Consider the following 9,534-nt stretch of genomic DNA (forward strand, 5'->3'; position numbering starts at 1 on the left):
AAGCATGTGCATTCTATTAATGTGCAAATCATATGTGACTCCAACATGACCCTCACAAACATTGTGGCACGCTGGCCTGGTTCAACACATGATTCCTTTATCTTGACACATAGCAGTGTAGGGAACAGACTAAATGCAGGCGCAGTACGTGATGGCTGGCTTCTTGGTGAGTTTAACAATATTAAAAAGTAGAAACTGTAACAATTTTGTTTTTAATATAATTATAACCTGCAGGTGACAGTGGCTACGCCCTGAGACCCCCTGAAATTTTTTTTTAGAATACGCCATTTTTGGCTTTACGTAAACTTTTAGTAGGGATCCTACGCACAGTTTTATAAATGAGACCCCTGGTCTAACATGACCACCACAGTGTAGCCTTCAAGAAAGCACTCATAGAAATAAACCTACCTTCATGGAAAGGTGTGTATTTGAGGTCCCCTTCTCTCTTTATTTCCCTGCTTACAAACATAATAAGTTCCAGCACTGATGACAACAGCTCCAACTGCACACACTGCAAATGCTGCAAAATTCCTAAAAGACAGCATAAATATTACCTTCACCATAACACGACCGATAAACAGCTTGTAAACACAAAGTTCAGTGAAAGAATGAGACTCTGGTTCTTATTAGGACCTTCACAGAACACAGTAGCTGAATATTGAGTGCAAGCCCGTAGGCGGAGGGGTTCGGGTGGTTCGAACAAACCCCCCTCACTGCCAAAGGTCCAGAATTTAAGTCGTTTTTTTTTCATGTGATTATTGTCATCATTGTCTTAATCGATGTTTGTGACAAATCTTCTGGGTTGCTGTTTCAAATTAATATGATACATTATTGTAGCTGGACGTGTGTGTGTGCGTGTGTGTGTGCGCGCGCGCACAGTTCAGAGAGTGTTCTCGCAATACACTTTTCAAAGCAACAGTGAAGCATCGCCTCTGAATGATGGGGGAGGGTTTATATATATATATATATATATATATATATATATATATATATATATATATATATATATATATATATATATATATATATATATAAAAGGATTTCTATATTTTATCCACTCAATAGTCTACAATATAATATGCATATAAACGTAGCGTCATTATAATAACAAAACTTATTGGGATATTCAGTGATATCGGCTGTGCAATATCGACTTTTGTGATTGGCCAATATCGGCAGATTGGAGCCAATGGAAATGCTTCTCTCCTTCGGTGCGCGTCTTTATTCCTCTGAGAACTTCAAAGCGGACCGCTTGAGGTAAATTATCTGGAATGATTAGTATATTCATTGATTTACGATGCCTACCCAGTGAACACACGACGTACTAGTTACATAATTTTTGGCAATTTCATGACTTACCAGCTGGCAACGTAACTGTTATGTCCTAGGGAGGTAATTTCATTACCATTACAGTACCAAATCACTACGTCGCCCAGATGGTCTCCTATTTTGGTAATTTCATAATATACTGGCAACTTAACTGTTACGTCCCAGGGAGGTAATTTCATTACTATTACAATTATATAAACATTCATTTCCTTTTCTATTTAGGTTAGCTTGTTAAAACTTTTCAGTCTCAAAGTTTCCTTAAATAAGTCAAAATAGATTAAATACACCATGTGAGTTGCTCTTTACATGAGAAACATGTAACATATTCTCCAAATTGCATCCAAGAAGATTGGAACTGACCAGTTTACTAAATCCATAAGTGTCAAGACAAATACAGCAACAAGCAAAGAGGCATTGACAGAGAGTGAAGAAATGATGATGAAAATAATTATTATTAATACTTCAGTAAAGTTCATTAAATCTATTCTGTTGTTAGTGCGGTCTTTAAACTTATGAACTGTGTATGGACTGACAAAGGTGCTACATAAGGAAGTGATTTGACAACAATGCATCAAAAAGCGTGCTCGTTAAGATACCAGCAGACAAGCTAATCCAGCACAAATGAGTGCATAAAAGGTAGAGATGATCCGGATACTCGGCTGAAACGAGTATCCGGTATGGATAAAGCACTTCTGCCGAGTACGAGTATTATACGAGTAATACGAGTCAATATCTGTGCTCGGATTGAATGAAAATCATCATTGGGTATCTGATTGTGTCAGCGTTCTGTGATAGGCTAGTCACAGCGTCCCTCCCCTACAGTGATAGGCTAGTCACAGCGCCCCTCCCCTACAGTGATGGGCTAGTCACAGCGCCCCTCCCCTACAGTGATAGGCTAGTCACAGCGCCCCTCCCCTACAGTGATAGGCTAGTCACAGCGCCCCTCCCCTACAGTGATAGGCTAGTCACAGCGCCCGTCCCCTACAGTGATAGGCTAGTCACAGCGCCCCTCCCCTACAGTGATAGGCTAGTCACAGCGCCCCTCCCCTACAGTGATAGGCTAGTCACAGCGCCCCTCCCCTACAGTGATAGGCTAGTCACAGCGCCCCTCCCCTACAGTGATAGGCTAGTCACAGCGCCCCTCCCCTACAGTGATAGGCTAGTCACAGCGCCCCTCCCCTACAGTGATAGGCTAGTCACAGCGCCCCTCCCCTACAGTGATAGGCTAGTCACAGCGCCCCTCCCCTACACACATACAGATGTATTGTGTTGCTGTGTCTCGCTCTGCTCACTCACAGTCAATATGGGGTCAGAATTGTTTCGTTATTCTGAATAAATATACCATGATCCACAAATAAATATAAAGAGTTTCACAAATATTTTTTAAATCAACAAATGCACAATAAGCAAACCATAAATATATGTTACAAATTTCACAAAAAGAAATGAAATTCACAAATAAATAAAATGGGATTTGCAAATAAAAAAAAATTATAAATATATATTTAATTGTATTTATTTGTGAATGGCTTCCTGCTCATTTGTGAATCGCATTCTGTGCATTTGTGGATTTGTGTGGATTTGTGGTGCTTGCTTGGTAGAATGCGACTCGCATTGCGTCTCTGCCTGTCGAAGATTTTTTTTCTTTTTTAAACCTTCAGCTGTCTCTAACCAGTAACCAGACACTGAGTGTCTGACACGTTTTTGCTGTATTTCATAAAAACATAAAGGTAGTAAGCTAGTGTTATAAATATTACAAATTAATTATTAAGCTACACACACACTCACACACACACCTGGTGTGGAAATAAAAAAGAACCAAAAAAAAAAAAATCAAACTGATCATAAAAAAATTAAAAGTTAAAAAAGAAAGTTATGTTGTTCATTACATTTTACTTCATAATTGCACTGCATTGCTTTGTTTTCATTGTTGCAAAACTTGTTCTGTAATATAGTTCGTTTGCTATTGTGATCAAAACCATTGATCTGAAGCTCAATCCTGATGCTGTCCTGTAAATATTTTTCTAATCAGCAATAAATATAACAATTTCTGATCAACCCATATCAATTGCATGCTTAAAATAACATACCGGTTAAAGCCCCGCCCATTTCAAGACAAGTACCACCTACTTCCGGGTTAGGACCCACCCACTCCGAGTACAGATACAGATAATTCATATTTACATTTACAGCATTTAGCAGACACCCTTATCCAGAGTGAGAACTGAGCAACTGAGGGTTAAGGGCCTTGCTCAGGGGCCCAGCAGTGGTAGCTTGGTGGACCTGGGGTTCGATCCCATGACCTTCCGATCAGTAGCCCAACACCTTATCCACTGAGCTACCACATCCCCCATATATGGTTAACAGATACAGATACAGATAATGCTGTACTCGCTCATCCCTAATAAAAGGTCACCAAAATGAAGTATTTGAACCTCATAATTAAATACAAAAGGAGGAGATAAACTGCAAAAAAGTCCACTTTTTGAAAAAAAAAGAACCCCCCTTTCAATAGGCTGGCTACGACCCTGGAGTGTGACGTCACAACGGCCATTCTGTTGACGCACAAGGTGTCACGTGGAAACCACTAAACCACACTGAACATGGACATCAGACCACTGTTCTGTTTCACTGAGAGACAGACTTTAGTGGTGTTGATGAACTGGACAAGATTACACATTATTAAACACTTTAATAAATCACAGAGAATTAGCAACAGATTAAAGTGACAATAACAACAACGACAATAAGACATGTTCTTATCTTTAGAAGATTTTCTGTTTGTCCTCACAGCAAATTTCTTTGTATGAAGGATTGTAAAGTCCAATCTGTGCAGCATTTCATGTTGATTTTCAACCCAATCGCTACTTAACTGATGATCAGCTCATAATTTACATCTGATATAAAAGACCTTTCGAGGTCATACAGCAGCCATGCTCATGGTACCAACTCATCTTTTTTAGTTTTCTTTAAATAAACCCTGTGTGTTCTGGAGAAGTTCCTCTTGTGTGTTTTGGAGATTTTCTCACATCCACATTTTGTCCTGAATCCTGGTTCAGTAAACTCTCATCTGTTCATCTGCTTTACTCCTGCAGCCGTAAAATATTCACTCAATTTTGGTCCAGTTTGTAATAAATCAAGAGAAATAAATGACATATCTAACATCCTCATGTATAACTTTGTTTTTCCTCTAGTTCATTCTAATGCTCTGTAATGAGAGAGATGAAGGAGAAGGAAAATCTTTTCTTTTGTGAAATCTTCACAACACAAAACTTCCTGTAAATGTGATAGAATGGATAAAGAGAAAAAAATGAAGGAAGTAAACAATTTCTTTCTTCCTTTCTTTCTCACTTCCAGTAGGAGCGGTGATGGCACAAGTTTGTCGGTTCAGCTCTTTCCCTCTTGTGTTGCCAGATCCATCAAGAAAAAACAAGCAGCCATGTCTATGAAAAAAGGCCAAAATAAGTGTAATGAGTGAGAAGCAGGATCCATGTTTGGTGAAACAGAGTTTAATAAAGAGTTCAAGGAAAAACAATCCAAAAAACACGGCAATAAACCGGAAGAACAGTCAGTGGGGCAAACAAAAACAAAAGGGCAAGAAAAAAAAGGAGAAAACGGGAATAAAAAGAAAGAGACCTACACAAAACACACTTAGCAGAAAATAACACTGCTCGGTAACACACACAAACACTGACAATACTTCACACTGTGACATTGTTAACACGTACTTTATATAGTCACTGATCAGGAAGTAGTAACCGGAAGTGTCAATATTCGGCCAACAGGTCACTCTGGTGGGCAGAACGGGGATTTACAGCCATAGTTGTGACTATAAACAACTCACCTCCCAAAAAAGCCCAAAACAATCAAACATAAGAGAGATGACAAGTGGATGCTTACTAACCTCCTCCTGCTTAACTCTGACACACAGAAGTTCTTGTACTAAGACCACAGACAGACAGAAGTAAGCTTTCTGATTACAGAGTAACTCTGGATGGTCTTTCTTTTACATCATGTGCAGCATTAAAAGACCTCGGTGTGATTATTGATCTCTCATCTGAAGCTCACATAAATAATACCACAAGGGTAGCCTTCTTTCATCTCAGTAATATTGCTAAGATAGGAAATATGATGTCATTACATGATGCAGAAACACTAGTTCATGCATTTGTTACATCTAGGTTGGATTATTGTAATGCTTTACTGTCTGGATGTTCCAGTAGGAGCATAAATAAGCTCCAGTTAGTCCAGAACACAGCAACTAGAGTCCTAACTAGAACCAGAGGATATGACCATATCACTCCTATCTTATCCTCACTGCATTGGCTTCTAGTCAAGTTTCATATTGTTTATAAAATACTCGTCAGGAGCACCAAATTCCTTGGAGTACATCTGGTGGAGAACTTCATGGTTACTCCATCACCAAGAAATCCAAGCAATATAGCAACTTCTGATGAAGGCTAAGGGATCCGAGACGAGGCAATTCTCAAACTAGACTGTGATGCAGCTGCTCAGTATGCTCTCAATGGTGAAGGGAGTTGGGCTTTCTTCAGCATTCGTAGGAAGTAGAGACATTGCTGGGCTTTCTTAGTGATGGAAGTTCTCCACCAGATGTACTCCAAGGAATTTGGTTCTCTTGAAGATCTCCACAGAGGATCCAATGATGTTCAGTGGAGAGTAGTAACTCTGTGCTCTCTTGAAGTCAACAACCATCTCTTTAGTTTTGTTAATATTCAGAGACAAGTTGTTGGCTCTACACCAGGCAGTTAGATATTGCACCTCCTCTCTGTATGCTGAGTCATTATTCTTGCTGATGAGACTCACCATGGTTGTCATCAGCGAACTTGATGATGTGGTTCTAGCTGTGAATTGCTACACAGTTATGAGTTAGCAGAGTGAACAGCAGTTGGTCCCAATGCCCAGTGTGTTGGTGCTGCTGATGCTGTTCTTCATTTGGTCACTCAGCACCAGCTCCATCATAAAGAAAGACCAGCAGCATATCTACTTCTTATGAAGGCTGAGGAAAGCCCATCTCCCTCCCCCCATCCTGACTACATTTTACAGAGGGACCATTGAGATCATCCTGAGCAGTTGTATCACTGTCTGGTTTGGGAACTGCACCATCTCTGATCACAAGACCCTGCAGTGGATAATGAGGACAGCTGAGAAGATCATTGTCTCTCTTCTCTCTATCACAGACATTTACACCACACGCTGCATCTGCCAGCAGCATTACGGATGAGCCCTCACACTCACACGTCACCCACAGGCATCCCTCACACACACTCATCACCTCACACACCCCTCAAACACACTCTTCACCCCACACACATCCCTCACACACATTCTTCACCATTGTGCTGTCTAAAAAAAGGTACCGTAACATTCAGGCCTCACAACCAGACTGTGTATCAGTTTTTATCCACAAGCCATCAGACTCCTCAATAACTGAACTGACCTGCACCGAGAACAATACACACACACACACACACACACACACAAATGCGCTCAACTGTAGAGACTGCACTGATCTACATCCATGTCTACAGCACCACCCATTTCAAACTGTTTACATGATGTTCTGCACACTGGTTTTGCTCTTTGCACATTCTGTTTTTCACATTTCGGTCAATTGCTGTTTTGCACAATTCATTACAATACCTCATAAAAGTGAAAGTGACGTGACATACGGCTAAGTACGGTGACCCATACTCAGAATTCGTTCTCTGCATTTAACCCATCCAAAGTGCACACACACAGCAGTGAACACACACACACACAGTGAAAACACACCCGGAGCAGTGGGCAGCCATTTATGCTGCAGCTCCCGGGGAGCAGTTGGGGGGGTTCGGTGCCACCTCAGTCGTGGCCGGCCAGAGACTCGAACCCACAAGTGTTCATTCCAGTATTTTGCACATGTACTATGGAATGTATAGTATGTATTCTGGTCAGTGCTGCTTTTGTGTATTGTCTTGTAGTGTTTTGTATTGTTTGTGTGCACTGTCTTCTGTCTCACACTGTGTACACTAAGTTGTACAGATGCACTTTATGTGTCTAGAACTAACTTACTTTAAGTCCTTAGCTCTGTCCTTGTTCTATGTAGCTCCATAGTCCTGGAGAAACGTTGTCTCATTTCACTGTGTACTGTGTCAGATATATATGGTTAAATAACAATAAAAGCTTCTTGACTTGACCTGATTTTGGATCCAGAGTGGCCGCTGACTGCTACTGCCACGCCGCCATTTGGAACATCAATAATGACCTCAGAAATATCGCTGACCGTTAGTTCATCGGAAGGACTTGGTTGTACAATTCCACTTGACTATAAACTTGTGAAGAAAGGACATTATTTACATTTACATCATTTACTGTCCAGTGTCACCCAAATGAGGATGGGTTTCCTTTAGAGCCTGGTTCCTCTCAGGGAGTTTTTTCCTTTGGGAAAATGTGCAGTTTGTTTACGTGTTCACGTGTCTGCCCCGCCCATGTCTCGTCCTCCCCACCTCTGCACACCTGTCCCTCATGTTATTATTACTATTTAGCCAAGCTGCATTGCCTTGAGCAGCGCGGAATTCTTTGTTCTGTTCTGTAGTTGTCTTTTGTCATCGTCCTGTCTCACGTCTGTGTCCGTGTTTCGTGTCCCTGTTTTTGTTAATAAATCCTGTTTTATGTTAGCTATCCTGCATTTGGGTATTTTATCCCCACGTCAGTGACAGAAGGATTCTGCCACACCAAGACCCAGCAGGATAGCAGCAGCCTGGACCGGCTCTGTGGGAGTATTTTTTTTTTCTTTTTCCGGACTTTTTTTTTCGGCCCTGGACTTTGCGGTTTTGGTGACATCGGTCCGCATTTCTCCGGTGAGAGACGCCGCTCCATTTCCAGTTCTCTGCGGGGGGCGCCGCCTCACTTCCTGGTTGCGGGCCATGTCACCAGCCCGAGTTTTTTTTTGTTTTTGTGGTGTCCTGGGACATTGCCCCGCACCTCTCCGGTGGGGGCGTCGCTTCACATCCGGTTTCCGTGGAGGAAGCCGCCCCCCCTTCCCGTCCGTGGGGGGTGTTGCAGGCCCGTGCTTTGCCCCTAAATATTTTTTGTTGATTTTTTTTTTTTGTTGTTGTTGTTGAATTTTGCTCTGTGGAGGTGTTTTTTTTTTCCAAGAAGTGGGTCTGGCCGCGGTGCATCAGGGGTTGCGCTCGGCCCTCCTGCTCGGCTGTGGATGTCGCTCGGCCCTTCTGCTCTGTTGTGGACATTGCTCGGCCCTCCTGCTCAGCTGTGGACGTCGGTCGGCCCTATTGCTCGGCTGTGGATGTCGCTCAGCCCTCCTGCTCGGCTGTGCTTGTCGCTCGGCACCTCTGGCTGCGCCACCGTGTGCCTTGCTCCCCCACCTGCCTCACCATTTGCCTTGCTCCCCCCACTTGCCTCGCCGTGTGCTTTGCTCCCCCCTCCTGCCTCACCGGGTGCCTCGCCCCTCCTGGACCTCGTCGGGACTGTCAAGACGGGTTGGCGCATCGGGAGCCACCGGGGTACTGTCAGGACTCAGCCCGGACTTTGGCCATGTGCCGTTTGTTTACGTTCTGTGTTCACGTGTCTGTCCCGCCCTTGTCTTTTCCTCCCCGCCTCTGCACACCTGTCCCTCATGTGTCTAATTATTATTAGTATTTAGTCGAGCCACGTTGCCTTGAGCAGCACGGACTCCTTTGTTCTGTTCTGCAGTTGTCTTTTGTCGTCGTCCTGTCTCAAGTCTGTGTCTGTGTTTCATGACTCTGTTTTGTTAATAAATCCTGTTTTATGTTAGCTATCCTGCATTTGGGTCTTTTCAGCTCCTCCCTTCTGTCAGGTGCTACAGAACTTTGTCTGGCTGTTTACTAAAACTGCCAGACACAGGAACAGTTTCTTTCCCCAGACAATCACCCTGATTAACAACTCACCATAATTATATTCACTGCTTCATATCTATAAGTACTGCATTATCAGGACTGTCAGTCATCACATCATCTGTATATATTACACACTACTGCTGCTGTATATTGTACAAAAAGCATAATATTGCACAATATTGTTATTTACACTCCCACACATTATGTACATACTGTAACTGATCGTTCATATTCTATAATCATATTTTATATATTTTATTCATTCTTTATTCATATTTTATACTCATTCTGTCTATATTGTATCTCATCATCTGCATTGTTTTCTTGTATA

This window comes from Tachysurus vachellii, chromosome 15 (assembly GCF_030014155.1).
Source record: "Tachysurus vachellii isolate PV-2020 chromosome 15, HZAU_Pvac_v1, whole genome shotgun sequence".
Taxonomy (NCBI): Eukaryota; Metazoa; Chordata; class Actinopteri; order Siluriformes; family Bagridae; genus Tachysurus; species Tachysurus vachellii.